Genomic DNA, 18,436 nt, shown 5'->3' with positions numbered 1-18,436 from the left:
ATTTTTAGATTCAGGCGCTCTAGAAATGTATAATTCTTGTTGAACTAATGAGAGCAGAACTTAAGGTCGTCAAAGTAGGAATGCCCCTTAGTATCACTGTTGTTTGCTCTTCTAGCAACGAGTAGCCAGCTCAAGATTAGAGAAAAACGTAACGGTAAACTATTTCTTTTAAAGCAGAAAGCTTAAATGAATATTTAATCTGTGTCTAGGAAAAATGAGAACGTTGGAGTCGGGTATGATCAAAATTATAGGTAAGTGAACATTGCTTGTAACGACAAAAAGAAAAAATATGCATAATACGAATCAAACATTAGCTGCCAGGTAACTTACGATATTGAAAAATCTAAAATAAATACGAAGTTAAGTTATCGATATAATCTTTGCTTTGCTTCCTCTAACGTTCGCTTCGTTCAGCTATGGGTCAGCTCAATTCCGGAGGTTGGTTCGCACGATGGCGAAATAATTGTATAGCACCTACACATTTTGTATAATTCTTACGAAGCTCTCCATACAGGAAACGTTAATGCCAATTTCAGGTACGACATAAACAAAGAAAAGCAAACGCTACCATATGGTTTCCATGGTACGTCAGCCACAGCAAGCCACACATTTTTGCCATATCATGCAATTGTATAACAGAAGCTAAGAGGGATTGCCAGTACAACGCTTACTGCACAGATAAGAAACTTACCGGAACGACAGAGTTAGACAGATAAATGTCTGTAATACGCATAGGATACGCAAAGTGTACTACTGGTATAAACCTATTTTAAATTGATTGGGCACTACACCCTGTTCGAACAGACATACCCTAGTCTGGCTATTTGTAGCGCCCGCCGTTTCTGCTATCGCCAGTTGTCAACAAAATTTATAGAGGCTGTGGAGATTCCTTACGCACCTACTACAGCCCTCTGTTAAGTAAGTGACGGGTTCAGCCCGAATTAAGGAGGGCAAGTAAAACTACACGAATCGTTTCTGCTGTAACTTGGGTCGTAACTTCATTGGTAAGTTTGCGAAAGTAAATAGAACATCAATAAATACGTTCAACGCTATTCAAAGGAATATTGACATAGAAATAGCACAAATTAATAATTAAGAAAATTCTAATACGTACTCATAAATAACTGTATCATTTCTATTGCAATATCCCGTAGTAGTATTACGTTCGTGAAGTGTAGTAGCCTTATTTAGAAGATGCGACGAACCAGTTCCATAAAGCTGTCACTATTGCTGTGTTGAAAGATGGATAACTACAATTAAGCTACCGTAGTTTGTCCTACAAAGATGTTTGGCATTGGCTACGATGGAACTTCGTTTATCAAACATATTTTGAAGTAAATCAATTTGCTCATAACTTAATTTGCAACAATTGCAACAACAAGCATTACTGCAAATAGCTTCGGCTACTCGGCTCATCATCAGTCTGTTCGCTTGTTCAACTTAGAGCAGTCCGTATTTTAGTTACTGGTTCTAAATACATTAACCAACCTGCTCAACAAGTTTGCAGATGTTTGGAAAACGTTATTTTATCTTAGTCAAACAATTATTTAAAGTTATCCCTCCTCCTTTGATGTCCGCTTTCCACCGCTACTTCCTACAGGTCTGCTTCACTGAATAACCTCTGTAGAGTTGTGTCGAACAGGGGTAGTTGGGGAGAGCGGAATAACACATTGCTATATATGTGTATAAAGTTTGTAAAAATGGGAAATCAGCAAAACAGTGAGCGTATGTATTATTTGACGAAGAGCAGCGTATTGCTACTGATACTATTTAAAATTCTACGCCAATTCCACTTTGCGAGTTTGTCTTAGTACTTTGCCACACTGCTATCCTTGTAGCCGTTCATATAGTCCATCACCCCTCCTCCCATATAGTCCATCCCCCTGCAGCATGCTTGCTGCAGCCATGCTTATGCTTGTTGCCGGCATAAGGACTTGCTTTGCATTCATTCATTTTTTTAAGTTTGTCGAAAACGGCGCTAGTTAAAAGCTTCCCACGAAAACCACCAAATGTGATTTTTAATGTTCAGTTTTCCCTGTTTATTGTATTTTCGCTACGCCGCTCCACTGGTCTAATTATTGTCCTGTTATCTATTACAAAGTGGCCTAGCGCATCCGTCTTTACAAGTTTTTGAGGTCAGCAGCGCCGAGAAACAGTACTGGCACTACGTACAATTAATCATAATGTAATATACTTACTCAGCGGCATTCTGCTGGATCCCACGTTTACTGTGCAGCGTGGTTGCTCTCCCTAGCCTCTAGGCGCCTACTCCCCACTCTGCAAGTGGTGGCCTTGTCCTAGCAAAATCCCGCGCAGCTACGCCACTTCCGCGGCCTGAGCCTTTCACGATTCGTCGGTTGGCAGTCTATCACAAACAAACTCCGTCTTCTCCCATCTTTCTCAAGCAGACACAGAACCCCCGACAAGATTACGACACACAGTCCCTGCGATACGTTTCGTATAGGAAAATGCTTGTGTAATTTTCCAGAAGTCAACAAATAGCTGAGGATTGGCCGTCGCTGAATGAACGCTAGACAGGCAAAGTTTAGCAAATGCCGCTCGTCCTGTTGCATCGCGGTGATGCCAGTTGAGAACGAGCCTGGTATGCACTGGTGGGAGATGTAGGACGACGTAAGCTGGGGGCGACGGTGAGCTGTGCAGGTCGTGTAACTTCGCTGAAGGGTAGCTAATGTAATGTTTCGTTGGGGCTGTCGCGGAGCAGCCGGCGAAAGGCTGTAGGGCGTGCAGGTTCTGCGGTGCGTTACGCTGTGCTACACGCCATCGTATGACATATGAGACGGGCTGCTGATACGCGCAGTATAACACGAAGCCAGAGGGCGACTTGGCCTTCTCAGCTGCTACGAAGTCCGTCACAGCTACGAGGGCCTTGTAGCAGAAGGCCACACCGCCAACATGCGTGGCGATAACTGTAGCGGCGCTGCCGGTCGTCGTAGTAGCACAGTGCTACCACAGGCAGGCGACGCAGTGTGGATCGCTGTTCCGTCCCTATACTTAACCTGTGGCTACAACGTCCAGCTTGTGGTAGCAATAGTAGCAGTAGGAATCTCATCAGTTATAGAACAACGTCAGCGACATACCACTTGCTATTGAGTCCTTGTAAAGTTGACTTGGACGCTAGCCTCCATCGCCAGTTTCTGTCGTTTTGCATTTGCCTCGTTCGCTTCCGTAAAGCAGATCACAGACAACAAATCCGAAGTTATCGTACAAATACGTGCTGATATTTTGCAATGCATCTTTAGATCAACTGAAAAGGGCACGTTCATCGGCGTTGAGTTTGAAGGTATAACTTGCGCACAAATTCTCAAGCCCGCTAGTCCAGCTTGCGACAGCGGCATAAAAGATTTCACGATGCATTATTAGCCAGTCCTAACTACACTGATCTACATCTGCATATTCTTATGCTATTTATCTGCTTTGAAAGACGAACGAAGCTTAATTTCAAGACTCCATGTTACTGCACTGTTAGATATATTCGTATCTGTGTAAAATTTGGCGAGCGGCGCAGTGGGGTCGTCGGTCCCGAGGTCACCTCTAGAGTGTCTATTTTGTCATTGAATGTTCAGCCAACGCGTCGCGTCTGAGTGTATAAGCGTAGTGAAACAGTGTTGATAGTATACAAAAAGCGAAAGGGATCCACTCAAGCCTGAGCCAATCGGTTGAGCTGTTTCGGTTGCAACACTGCTAAAGTACAGGAAAAAGCGGGGCTTGCCCGCGGGGCCCGACTGCTCCTACAACTGAATTGCCCTTTCGGTTCTAGCAATTGCCTTAGTGAAAAAAAAAAAACGGCAATAGCGAATTGTCAACTCTTCTGCATAGGCTATAGGGTTTATGGAAAGGAAGACGTTTAATTATTTAAAGGATTTTGCGAAAATGCCACAACTATTACCGATAGCATCTACCTGTCGGTGATTTGTTTACTTAGTTTTACCGTCACTCAATTGTTGAATGGATTTGCTTCTGGGTGCCTGTCTGTATCTGTGTGAGCAAAAATAGTTGGTTTATTTACCTTCAATTCTTAGCATTACTCCGGTAACTCAGATCCGGCACTTTAATAACAATCATTGATGTATGTAATATCTGTAAAAACAAACAAACTGATCTTTCTACATATGCTAACCATTCCATTGCTATATTTTATTGCCAATGAGCTAACGGTACTTCTCAAGCGTTCTTTTTTTGCCTTCATCCTTCGTCGTGTACAGAAGCTTTAATTTCAAAATAGGATGTTTGTATAATACGTATATTGAACGTACGTTCTCGCAACCTTGGTCTACGAAGTTAAACCTAAGTTGTACAGAAATACCTTCGTTTTATCGCGAATTTTGTGCGATATATGTGAGCTCAAACCAATTATTTCTTCTTCGCCTATCGAAAGGTTCAATCGACCAAGTTAATCTGTCGAGCCTAAAAAAATCGGCTTTCTATTAACGTGTTTATACATCCATGCCAAAAATAGTACTGAGAAAACTCTATGAATTTTCTAACATTACTTCAACAAATTTTCATTTTAACACCCACTTTACGCTGTTTCTTAGCTGTAATCCTACTTCTGTTTTACTGCTTTGTACTAGGCTTACAAAAGAAACTTCATAGAAAACAGACAGAACTCAATTATCGAAGCGCGTCATAAAGAGAAGAGGCTATGTTAGGTCTAAATTACGAATGGCTCTTAGAATAACATGTCTTTTAATTGTCTTAACCTTACTTGGCATAAAAAGGCTCCCTTCTCTATAAGCAGACTCCCCTCTCCAGGGAGATATAGGCACTTTTTAATCAATCATAATGCTTTTTCGCTGCACTTCTTCAATACGGATTCCCAGAATATGATTTAACCGTTATTGACTAGAATTAAAGGTTACAAATACACGTTATCATTAAATTATAGGTTACTGTAGCATCACAACCGTACGGATAAATTTTCGTCTGCTAATAATTCTACTTGTGACCATTATATATTCAGATTACGTTCACTAAAACGCTTTACTTTACATGTGCATCTAGTAAACATTGCGGACCTAATTTACCTTAGGCAATGCAAGGTTATATATATATATATATATATACATATATATAGTCGATGTTCAATCAAATAGTTTGAACCTTCAAAGCAAATTGCGCAGTGCTAAAACGCGGTATTTTCAAACGGTTTTTGGCTTGTGAATGCGGCATCATTCTACTTTAGAGCGGTACCCTAGAGTTCAACAGAGGATCGGCAAACATCTACTGCTCAAACTGTTGACAAATGATGTAATACTGCTGCGGGCATCGGTGTTTTATTATAGAACGTCTTACTGTCGTCACTCTCTAAGGCACTTCTCTGATGCAGTTTTCCGTTGCCTCTGCTATGGGTGAATCGCCGCTGGCGTGAAGCAACATGATTCATTCAACTGAAGCAATTGTTAACTCCGGTCCTTTCGAAGCTTTGATTCTATGATTTTCCAGGCAGACTACGGCACTACCTGAACGCTTTTGGCAGCAAATAACCTAGAAGAGGTCCATGCTCTGTGACAAGGCGTGGTAGTCAGGGGACTATTACTATACCTAACGCAGCGTCTTACTCTGCGTCATTTTGTACATATGCTTGTTGCTCTAGCATCCCCTGTACGAAATGTATTATCTCAGTGCGCTCACCAGAAATCATCGGCCATTTCATAGCTTTTAATGGATATCTACTTCTTGCCACAGCACAATTAACGAAAAATTGCTCGTCGACATGTTTGAAAGCATGATGGCTGTTTTTTCAAGAATTTGAAAACGTCATTGCTCTCCGAGTTCTCAATGGTCTAATTTACGGGCTCTTGGCTTGGGAGCACTCAACTGAATTTGCTTGGTAGGTCTACCGCCTTTGAGCCCAGTATCGAAGGTGAAGCATAATCTTCGACACAGGAGGTCCACAATCCTTAATCTACTTTAGAAGGCATTATACAAGACGAACCTATCTTTCCGTTCTGAAGTTCATAAACAATCACAAGGTTTTCGCGCTTTTTCGATTCTTAATAGCGATCTTATGCAACGATCCCTCAGCTGTGGGCGACTGTATGGGGAACATTTCTGTAATTGTATACGTTTGTATTACCGAAGCAATTTTCTAATTGATGTTTTCCGCTCAGCGACATCTGTCCCTGCTCTCATTTTGAAATCACCAGAAAACGGTGGAACCAGTCAAGATCACTAAACGATACCACGACTTTGTTGTTCAGTGACGGCAAAATACGCTCTAGATAAGCGTTGTACGAGAGACAAGCACGAAATATTAATACTCAACACGTTGAAATACGATTACGGTCTACGATCGCTATGATAGAATATGCTACGTTCACGGATTATATTTTTTGTCAGCAGTTTGACAATGTAGAGTATTAATGTAGAGTAAAGAACATGCCAAATCGCCTATAGGTCAAAAACCCGTTGAAAATATCTCGCTTTAATGCTATTCATTTAACCATTCGGTTGTATCTATTCGAGTCTATTTAATTCAGCACCGAATATACATGTATACAGGGTGAAGTAAATGCCTGTTGATAATTCGAACAAAGTCATTTGACATATATTGGTTATATAGTACAAAAGTAAAGTGAAGGCCAAACTCTCAGGAGACTTCTGGCCTTATATACACGCTTGAGCCTTTATGAAGATAATATATACCTAAACATTGAACTGTTCTGCTGAGTAAGACTCTCTGGACAAGATAAACAACAGGAGAGTCCGATTAAGTCAAGCCTTCCAAGTCCAGCACCCCCGTCTATGCTCATACTCTTTGAGATCTTATCTATCTTTTCTTAAATGCTAAAATCTAAAGCTCACAACTTTAAACATTGTTCCTCAGTCGGATGAAGCGACGATAAAAAGGCGGTGGTAGGCGAGACGGTAGAGATAAGTACAAGCAGGATAGTTTTTTTCACCAATTATGCATTATCCTACTCAACGATCTCGGAGTTTGCTTTTTGCCCTGGTGTACTGTACATACTCACGCACAGGCACATTGTGCGTATACAAATGCTTGCTTTGGGTTTCCGACTGCTGGTATTGCTGCCCCTGCACAATCGTCTGCCCTTGCTGTTCTTCCAACGGCTCCGTTTCGCGTGCGTCCGGTGGAGCGTCTTTCTTTTCGTTTTCTGCTTCTGTCAATGTACGCATGTAACGAAAATTACGTCTCGAAGAGCTGTAAACGTTAGTCCATGCAGTTTTTTCTGTATGTTCGTGCAGCAGAAGCAGCATGATCTGCTTTGTTCCAACGTGGAACATACATACACATAAATAGCGAGATTTACACTCACTCAGATATATACATATGCATGCACGATCTCGACACGTAAGCACGTCACTTTTCCGCTTACACTGGTCGTTCTTCTCTACTGCCTCCATGTCCTCTTTGCCCGCCTGGCGTACTTCTGCTTTTTCTGCTGCCGTAGTTCCTGCCGTATAGTGCACTATCAGGTCCCTGATTCAAGTATTTTTTGGCCGTCTCCCGTGCCTCGACGCGTGCCATTGGAAAAAGGGCAAATCGTAGAAGAGCAGCAGCGCTGCCGTGTTAAGAAGAATTAATGGCCGCGCTCGATGGTCGCTTCTCGTGAGCTGCCTTTGTGGCGGCGAACCCCTTTCTACCTTTATCCCCTGGGCTTCCTTCTTGCTGGTTTAAACGGGCTACCAAAGGAACTTTTTGGTAGTATTCATAGTACTGGGTGTAATAGCAGTAATTTGTATGACTTGCTCCCTCCCAGACCTTTTCGATTCTATCATTAAGTGAGGTTAGTTCTGTTATCGGGACGATTACTGCAACAACAGCAGCTACAGGCGCTTTAACACTATCACTTGCTATTTTGCGTAATTTCGAGACCCCCCGCAGTGTGCGTATATACAGCATACATAATGCCGTGGTTTGGTGTATCGCAGTAAAGGCATTATAGACAGCCTGCATAGGAGCCAGTGCTTGCAGTAAATGCCCCTGTTTAAGATATTATTTCGACAGTGTGGCTACACAGAAATGAAAGTACTCCCATTGCGTCCTAGGGGGTAAACCGCGACGTATTGCTTTGCGGTAGCACCTCTCAGATTAGCACTAGCGCGGTGATAACATGATAATTCGGAGTGCCTTAATTTAGCTGTCATACCTGAACGGGTCTGTATCTTGTAATTTTTTGTTCTTCTGGTATCAAGAAGATCTTAATTAGTCGATGGTAAAAGAGCGTAAGCAGGCGAAAATGGCACGACGTCCAATTTTGTTTTATTAGGATGTCCTACGTCTTCCTCTGCAAAATGCATACTTATATTGGCTGCGACAGAAAAGCGTCCGCATGACGGCTTCATCGTCAGTCGATTGTATAACTTGGAAGTTAACCCTTTGAAGATAATAAATGCTTAACGAAATTGAATTGGGATAGTACTTGTAAGAGCAGGCCTTGATTTAAAGTGTTTGCGTGAGACTAAGCCGGGTGTAGAAGCTGTAATTAACGCGCGGATCAATGCTAGTTCACCTTTGTGTTTCGAGCTTTACCTCCAATATCGTCGCTAGGCGTTCTATCGGCTGGTTCCTAGCGCGAAGCGAAGTGTCCCTGTGCCTGGGTTTCGACCCTAAGGCACAACCCGCCCTTAAGGTTAGCACGCAAATACGTTGGCCACTAATCTATCACGGGGACAAAGCTAGTTCACCTAAAGCTTTTCAAAGTCACCTAGGTAAAACCTAGGTCATGCTTTCGTGGATAATTTTTAGATATGTTGGCAATAATTCCCAACTGCTTGCTTTTTGATACCTCAAAAGTGTGAATATGAAATATTCGGTGCCATTTTTAATAAGATAGGTCTGCGAACTGATTTCCTTCTATTTTGAAAATTAAATTGAGGTCTAATATTTTTTTAATTGATTTTTTATTATTTGAGAAAAAAAACTATTTAAAGGTCCAATAGCTTTTGGGCGAATTTTAGAAGTTTTATTGAGATAGCACAATTATGACTTCCTTGAAAATATAATAGGATACAGGAATGCAAGTGCAACCCACATTGACAATTTAATATTGGGAGTACTTTCTCAAGCTTTATTTTTGAACGACATTTGTTATTGCTCTAATAAAAGTAAGATGATTTTGCAAGTTATCATCAGCTCCTACAATAAAAAATTAAAAGACCTTTGACGTATTTTTCGCTCGTTCCTGGATTTTACACGTCTCTCTCTCTCTCTCTCTCTCTCTCTCTCTCTCTCGCTCTCTATCCCAAAAACCTCAAGGGATCAACCTCAGTATAAAACGTTTTACGTATCCGTGTATTATTGACACTTTTTTTTCTTTAATATCAATCAGGTGTTGTATTTTAAATCGCGTTGACAAAAGCTTATGTTGAAAAGCCATAAGTGAAAGATTACCTGCGACTGAGAGTAAATATTTTCCTTTTTCTTTAACTACCAGATGAACCTAATCGAACAGATAAAGCGCGAATGCCGTATTTGTTAGATTTGTTTCCATCGAAAGACTGTGATCTATATTTTGACATCGATTATTATTTGTTGTCAAAAAGAAGCCCGCGTCTTATCCTGAGAAATGTTACCTAAGCAACAAATTATTCTTTATCTTAGGCATTTTTAAAGAGAGTTAGCTTAAGAAAAAGACTTCGATACATAGAACGCCGCTATTAGGACATTGAATAACCGTAATTATCTCCCCCATTCGTAACTAGAAGCGTAAAATGATATGTTGCCACTGCCTTAGGTAGCGCCTAGCTGGCTTAGGTAAAAAAAAAAACGCGCTGTTTTAAATGGTTTAAACTTTGAGCGACACCGCCATCGTTTTAAACTATTCGATTGCAAGACGAATTACTTATTCATACATCTACGACCCTGCAGTTCAACCGTATATAGGGATACAATTGCATATGGTTGTCCGGCGGTAGACGATGAAAGTACGGCAGCCATTGATTACAGTGGATCCATGCTAGTTTTGTGGGCGATAATTTTAGCAGAAATGGCTTTTATCGTCACACACTAGGAAAAGTTTAAAAAAATCGTTCTTTAAAATTCGAATATCGTCTCGCTTCGCATGTGTCAGGTATAAACAGGGCACGAGAGGGACCGGCGCTTTTCGAGGAAAGTACTACCACTCCACCTAAGAAGGAACTTCGCCCTCCATGTTCCGTCTTCTTTTTTTCCAGTTTTCGCCCGTTTGCCCCCATTTTTTTTATGTCTTCTTCGTTTTCGTCATTGCTGTTGGATTTGTGCACTCTATTCCTTTCTCAGGCTTCCTTTTAGGTTCACAAAAAATCCCATTTAGCAAATTGCCACATCAGTACAGACCGACCGAACTGTCGACCATCCAGTCAGGCAGCAGGAGGAGCCAACGGACAAGCGTTGACGCTTATACATACAGACATAAAGTCACATTCACTACCTATGCGTCAGCCATAAGCTCAGCATTTTGGATCGTTTCTGAGTAGAGGACGTCCGAAGTCCGCATACACGTCGTCTTCACAGTCGCAATGCAGGGGTGACACGCTGGATCTTGATGGCTGCTGGGTCCCAACCCAACCTTTGGTCGCGACGTCGGCATTGGCTCAAACGACGTTGAACTTCTAGGAACTGTAGAACCAATTTTGCGAGACGACAAATTAGTATGAAAAAAGGAAGTAGGGACTGCAAAAGAAAAAAAAACCAAGACCAAAACAGACGACGACGGAAAGGAGGGGAACGACTAAGGCGAAGTGTGAACGAGCGAGCTAATAACTGAATGAAGTGAACGGAGAAGCTAAGATGTTCCGACAGAGCGAAGCGACGCAGCGATCATTGCTGCGATCATTGCTACGATCAGGCAGCAGCTGGAGCCGAAAAAGCTGTAGCAAAACCAAGATGGAAAAGCAGAAGGAATTCGATGTTTGTCGTTGTAAGCAAAACTAAGGACACATTGTTAACATCATCGCACTGGCATTGGCCGCCATTTGGAACAAGGAATGCGCTCATTATGCCCATTTCTAAAAGCCGTTAAATATTCTCCGTTTTCGTTTGCCTCTCTCGTTATATAGCCGGTTTTTGCTAGCACGGCCGCTAATCATACCCTACGGACCCTGTCCACATGGTTTCGTCGCTTCAGCAGGCTACGTGGCACACAAACTATGGTTAAAAAGACTTCATATCGGAACGAAGTATGTGAATGTGGAGTACCCCGCTTCTGAAGAGGGTGTGACAAACGCCACTCTATGGCCCTGCTTATTAGCGGTTACTGAGTGTCGGTTAGTCGCTGTGCGATCCATCCCTACAAGAGGCGAGTCCCACGAAGCGGACCCACTGTTATGGTAAAAAGCAGCATAAATCGACCCTCTGCATATTAATTTGGCTGGAGCTGATCGCAGCGTCAGGGGCAGATAGCTATGTACGCGCAATAGAAGTCGGCCATGGAAAAAAGGGGAGTCATTGGTGGAAGCTAGGCGCACTAATAGTGCTTGCCATTGGCTAACCACTTGCTGCTCGCCGGTGTCTGCTGACTACGTCTTTATTCCTTTGCCCTTCGCCAACTGGCCGGCCCCGCGGGCTGAAGCGGGGTGATCGACCGGCCCGATCCATTAGTTCTGATAATAGCTTATGGCCATCGATGATTTTGGTGCAGCGGCGGCGGCGGCGGCGACAAGCGATAGCTTGGACAGCGGCAGCGGTAGTGGGAGCGGCAGTAGCGAAATCCACCTTTCGCCCAATGACGGCGATGTTTCTGTTGCTGCCGGTCCTATAATTGGCTTTCGTGGGAACAGGCAGATGGCAGCAACTCGACGGATGCGGGAATGAAGAGGATGGGAGAGTGAATGCAGGAAAAAACTGGTAACAACAGCAGTAACAACGCCGATAATTGGACCTAATAATAACGACAATTTGGTGAAATGGCGATGACGATCACCGCTTTACGACAATGCTGATGCTGGTAATGGTGGAAATGATTTTTGTGTTATTGCTTGTAAGTTGTATGTAGTTGCTTACACAGGTTACATCGCATTGGCTCTCGTCGTAAGTCGTATAATTAAGAACCACGATGTATTATACATGAACACACTATTGTATATAGACGTTCATTTATAACATGAGGATCTATATACAATATGTCGCACCTGTCGTAGGGTGGAGTTGTTGTCCACAACAAATCATGATTTATGATTATATTTATGTTTTTTGTAAGACAACCTTATATTGCGTTAGGCGAGAACCGGTAAAATTGCAAAGAGGATCCTTTGTAGTCCCTGCTGTTTTCATGACGTTGTATGGACTATGATCAGTGATAACGGATAGAAATTCACTAACGGGATTATTCCAATCATATATAAAGGTGAGAATGCAGAAGCTAGGTGTATTAGGCCTTCTGTCTCTCAGCCAATACCTTCACAATGGAGCCTTACTGTAAAAAACTGAATTTACGAGAATACTCTCGCCTTCGTTTAATAGCATTCATCCCATTAATCGAGTAGTAATACATTAGAATGTTTAATTCAGTTTTATTTTCAAGAATTGATCCCCTCGGCTAGATAGCCGCTATATTTCTGGCCTGAAGCAAAGTATTTTGTACAAAAATACAATGAATAAAAATTACCTGCACTTATACGTAAACGGAGTTACAACCAGCAGAATTCTTCCAGCAGCTAATTGAGGCTTATAGGTATTTATCTGGTTTTTATCTACCATTTTTTGTAAACAAAAAATCCTATGCATATATATCTTAATTTCGAATATTTACGTGGCCTTGAGCGACGTATACGTTACTTCTTTGGAACCTCGCGACAGATTATATAATCGTCCGACGACTTCCGAAAAAGTAACAGAAGAGCCAAAATGCCAAGTTCTAACACTTCGCATGTCGGGGCAGTGGCGGCAGGCGATGGAATCGGCACAGATGTCATCCCCATTAAGGTTGCGCTGCTGAACAGCCTCCTGTACTATGATGGTGTTCTTTCTAATGTCGCATTTCTCCAAAGTTGGCCACACGCCTAAAACCGGCCTACACTTGAGACTCGAGGCCTTCCAATCGGCTACCCACTTAGCTAACCGATTGTGATCGAGAAGCCAAGGCCACACTAAGCCTCAACACTCGACCAAATCTCGTTTTGAGAGCTCTAAAACGTAATCCTGATCACGCACATGGGCACACAGTATGTGTCTCCCTCGTGCGCGTTCTTCGAAAACGACCATCTGTGACACGCACGCTTCCATTCCCCTACTTTCCTTTTCTTCGACCCGGGCCAGGTCGTTTGTGTTGGCTTAAGGTGATCTTACATTCCACCCGTACTTGCCGTATTGCAAAATAACGCAACGGACGTCCGCGTCGTCATCATGTGAACGCAAACCCCCTTGCCTCGTTCAGGGAACTCGATAGTGACACAGCAGCTCGTTATCGCGGTGACAGCAGTGCGGTACGAAGCGATACAAGTGCCGCGCCGCTCTGACAAAGAGAGTGAATGATTGATAGGGGGACTGAGCGAGTATGGGAGAGGAAAAATTGACGTAGCACAAACTTAAGACGACGAGGTTTCGTCAGAGTGTCGTGCACCAGCTGAACTCTTGGCCCTGGCTAAGTGAGCTATTATTGGCGGTTTTGATAGCCGCTGCTGTTCGCTTTTGCCTTGCACCATCACCCGCCATTTTCCACTAGTCCGTAGCAATGCGAATTCTTTGTTTTCTTTCGATCTCCACAACCTAAATCTGGATACCGTATTGTTACCAGGGATGCGTATGCTGACAAAGTGTTGAACAGCCGGTCGGTAAAGGTTTTTTTTAAAAAAACCCGCCCTTTTTGGGCTTTGAAGAATGTCATGGTAACAGTTTGACGCTTATGCTAAGGTAACTCCTTTTTCGTTGATGTTGTATCTCTTTCGTTGTTTACAATATCTCTCATATAAGTACATTATAGCCATGCTACTACGGTTGGTAACCGGATTTTAGAAATACTACCTTTACTGATTACGGCTACACGGTAAATAACACGCTTAGTAAGCTTTTTGGCTATACAAGTTATGCTTACTACAAAATATGTTAACTTCAGTACTACTGAAAATGTTCTTTCGAACACAGATTCTGGTGTTCTTACCAAGCTTTGGCATATGGATTTTGTATATATAATGTATATCGTATCAATCGTTCTATCGGTAGAAGATACAGCTCAAACTGCACGTCTGTGGTTCTATGTCAGTATGATCCAGTAAACAACTCCAGGAAAGTAACATTCTCTTAAACATTTTTCTCTAAAAAAACAAGAAAAAATTTTATTTAAAGAAGGTAATTTATTAAATAAAAGTTATACATGACTTATTTTCGCGCTTTAAATTTCAACGCGAACATAGCTAAGAACTTCTTTTTGAAAAGACATTGTAATTCCCTGCGATTTCTTAGAAATTAGTGGAAAGCTGACCAGTGGCATTAAAACCCATGAAAAGAACGTGTCTAGAGGGTTTTCACTGTACTAGTATTCAATCAAACTACAGCAGTTTCTCTGCTTCACTTGGTGTCTGTATCAGAGGTTTGTTTTGAAAAGTATCAAATGAATTAATATATAAACATCTGTTTCATGTGTTTAGTTGTTTGATTTGTGAAAAAGTATTTAAAGTAATATTATATAATATTTAGAAACGCCATCGTGATAAAAACTATTAACCACTTATTGTCATTTCAAATTCAACTCACTTATATGTATGTGCCGACCGTCTTGCAACGTTTGATTAGATGAGAGGAATTGCGATCAGCTGAAGGTAGACACGAAGTTTTTCAGGTTAATTTTCCATATCTTTTACGACGGAGCTCGATACGCTGTCGCATGTGGTCCGCTCAAGGAAATGGTTGAGTTCGTCTTCAGATCAGGCAAGCGTCACTAGGTCAGATCAGGAAGAACAGTGATTTAACTTAAACGGAAGATGAATAAACGCATGTAGTTTGCTGTTCATGAGCAAAAATTAGCGAATGTTATAAATGTGTCGTAACGCTCGTTACGAAGCAAGTCAGGTGGCGATAGCCACTTTGGCTTTTCTATATATATATATATATATATATATGGCATCTTTGAAATTCATAAAATAACAATATAATAATTATATTTTAATCTACTGCAATGACGCATCATTTAATGCACCTGTTTTCACGCCCACCGTCCTTAGGGGGGTCTGACCGAACGGTTAATTTTGCTGTTAGGAATAGAAACATTTTCCGGTGTCAATTGATCCAGGGGACGGTACTGATAGATGCGAGATTCTTGACCAGTTTTGTTGAAGTGTATGCGCCGTACAGAATGTGGGCACAAGTTCTTATGTTAACAATAATACCACTCGATACGAGCCCTTTAATAAACTATTCGAAAATAAATAAAATACGATTGATTCCTCTCACCCATTTAACGACTGATCGGATGTTGTACATGACAGAAGAAATGTTTGATCTGAAAACGTGTTTACTTAGGTACGATTACGACTTGAATCTCAGAACTCCGTCACGGCTTCCCGTAGCGTTTCTGCAAACGTGTAGATAGTTGTCCTAATGTGATCTAATGCTTTTGGTAGTACCGGATAACTGATGCAGTCAGACTGTGATCACTTTATTTGATAAGATGGTAAAGGGATAATGGTACGTGTCGGTGAATTAATCTGTATATAATAGCAGACGTCGCGAACATAACGTAGTCTAATAACGACAAAAGCTTACGTATCTGATTATACGATAAATCAGGAACGTGGAATTGATACAACTGTGGTACCATGTTGAGGTATCAATTTCGAAAGTGAACGGCACAATCGAAACCTGTAAGATAATAGATGTTCCAGAAAATAAATGTAAGCAACGCGATGAGGATTTTTCAACGCTGCCATTTTGTATCACAAATCCAAACACATTAATCCCGTCCGGGCTATCCATTACGCGCCATATTGTGGAACTAAACATACTATGCGACAGAGTGTAATAAGGTATGGTTCACGACGGCCGTTCGCCATGTTAAGCGATATTCGCACAACGTGCCCATTTTAAAATAGGTGATAAGAGCGTGAGAGATTCTGCTTATTCTGCTGTCATACAGTTCAATGTCTGACGTTTCGATCTTTCGTTAGCGTGCACTAACCCCTAAATAAATTCTAGGATCATATTTTGGAGTCGCTCGTGATCGTCGTTGGCGAAATGTACGACAACGTCGTTTCAATATGTTCCTAAAGGCTTTTGCGGAGGAAAGCTGAGAGATAAACGTACGCATTTTTTACGATGTATTCTATGCGCGGCCATGCTATGATTCTAAAAGAATTCAAAAAAGTCCAATGGCTGGCCGTTGCCAGTGCACCTCGTGAAGGCTTCGCGAGCTTGGTCGTGAGCCACTGAGGGTAAGCTCTATAAGAAAGGGTGCATGATTGGTGGAGGCTTTCTCAGGCTCTAACAAGGTTGGCGAACGGAAGATTCTAGACGGGAAAAGTAAAGGAAAGAAGGAGGTGGACAAAATACGGAAAAGAAAACATTCGTTTTGCTTGCATGGTCCCGCAAATTTGTGAGGTTCCTATTCTCGGCCCCATATTTTGCAGGGACAAAGCGTTGGACTCAGGCTTGGGCTTCCTAAAGAGTTCACCATAACGAGGCAAGGGCTTTCAAAAGAGCCCGACGGGACCAAGAAGCGTTAAGTCTAGCTCGTTTTGTCTCTATCGCAGTAGCTCGTTCATGGATCTCTCACTGTTTCGTTCAGACTACGAAGGCTACACGAGACGGTCCCTGCAACAACGACCTTCGGTAGAAGCAGCGCGATAGACGAAGACCGAAAAACGGAGCGGCGTTGGGGAGCATGGAGGAGCTTCAGTGGGCGGGGACGAGACCGCAGGATGGTAGTGGGATGGCAATGGCGGCGGCAGTATTGCCTGCAAGCAAGTGAGTGAGCAAGCGAGCCAGCTAGCTAACTAACTAACCAGCTAGCCACTGCCCTCTTCGTTCCCCAGCGGGGAGTAACTGTCGGCTGTAAAGCTAACATTGTTTCGTTTCGTGAGGAAAAACGCCAACGCCAGACTGACCTACGCAACGGTATAAGGCCGAATAGAGCCTATAGTCGAGTCAAGTCATCCAACCGACCTACCGCTGGACCCGACCTGCCGTACGACCAAACGAACTAGCTAAGTAACTCGGGAGTTAGTTCGGCAATTCGATTGAAGGAAGATTCGTAGAGGCAGTTCTGCAGCAGCAGTAACAGCACTGCGGATGCGGCATCACTCCTGCGCACCTCAGAGTACGAACGCATCCAAACAGGCTGGACACAGCCAACAGCGCTTAAAGATACTGGGCCCTACTTAGGGACGGGGAGCACAGCCAGCTGGGCCAGGACGATTGCAAAGAAATAAGGCTTCAAAGTAGAGTAGGCGGTACAGGAGAACGAAAAGGAGACCAGCGAGAACTGGTTATTGGTGCGGCATTTGGAGACGGTGAGCGAGATGCGAGAGCTTAAGGCACAGGAGAATTCCCGGTGAGCGTGGCCTGCTTGCTGCTGTCAGGGGAACATAAAGACCAGCCGTCAGCCGATTCGGCCGGCGGCCGGGATATAAAAGTCAATACGATAGGAACGGAGAAAGGCCTGTCAAGCCGAACACAATCGTATCAGGAACACAAAAAAACAACATTTTCTTTTTGCTCATGGTTGCCAAATAACGTTAAAGGCAGTTCGGAAGAAATAAACAAAACCCACTGGGTGGGGGGTTGTTCAATAGAGATTCTTGTAGAGGTTCTCCGATCCGAGTGAATAGAAACAAGTCGATGTTCCAGCGAAAGAGTCTGCTTCGCGCTTAAATGCTTGACTGTTTTTACGCAAAATAAAGAGGCGGATAAACATGTTACCGTCCTACGATTTCCAAGTAGCTATAGTCCTTCCTGGATTTCCTACCGCAAGTCCGCCACACGAGGTGTATGGTGACTGTTTTTTGTGAGGCTTTTTTAATTAATTGAATATGACAACGATATCGTAGAAGAGCCTAAAAATAGTCATAGTAAATACACATGTGTCATTTAGACAATATTGCTTTTTAAGATTGTCCACTTCATGAGTGGCCGGAACAAAGATGTTCTTCGGCTATACCGAGCGAATTTTATTTGTTTTATTTTGAAGGCGCACTCCGTCATGGTAATACTAGCTGTATAGTTAGTTATATAAGATGCTGAAGATGGAGCAAAGTTAAGCCTCCCTAAGGAAGCTGCCGAAACTCTAAGACCTATCTCTATAAGCTCAAAGTTAGCCTTTGGTAGTCCTTTTAGGCTCAAAGGCTTTCTTTTTCTTTTGCTGGCCCGGTTATCTTTTCTGATGGCTTCCAAGGTAATAACAATAAAAGTATGCGTAACTGGGGGGTTTGGACCACTTTGGCAATGCTCTTCGATGTTATTTCGTTCACATTTTTTTTTGTAAGCGTCAGTGTCGTCAGGCCAAAGCACAACTCAACCAGCTGCACCAGTTTAGCTTCAAGCAAA

General features: G+C 42.6%; 1 protein-coding gene across 15 annotated transcripts in view; it reads right to left on the bottom strand.

The window, feature by feature from the left end:
- The window catches only part of LOC111252492 (uncharacterized), a 115,239-nt gene that overhangs the window by 34,463 nt on the left and 62,340 nt on the right, over window positions 1-18,436 (bottom strand). For 7 of the 15 annotated variants that reach the window (XR_015319740.1, XR_015319743.1, XR_015319745.1 and 4 more), the window contains exon 3: window positions 14,654-14,837. The exons of 5 other annotated variants lie outside the window; for them this stretch is intronic. The gene's annotated coding sequence lies outside the window, so the exon portion shown is untranslated. Of the gene's footprint in view, window positions 1-2,198; window positions 3,182-14,653; window positions 14,838-18,436 lie in introns of all 15 variants that reach the window. 3 more of the 15 variants (XR_015319741.1, XR_015319742.1, XR_015319748.1) reach the window with 1 other exon arrangement.

Source organism: Varroa destructor, unplaced genomic scaffold (assembly GCF_002443255.2).
Source record: "Varroa destructor unplaced genomic scaffold, Vdes_3.0 BEIS01000001.1, whole genome shotgun sequence".
NCBI classification, from domain to species: Eukaryota; Metazoa; Arthropoda; class Arachnida; order Mesostigmata; family Varroidae; genus Varroa; species Varroa destructor.
The sequence above is the reverse complement of the archived record's forward strand: the minus strand, read 5'-3'. Positions and strand labels throughout refer to the sequence as shown.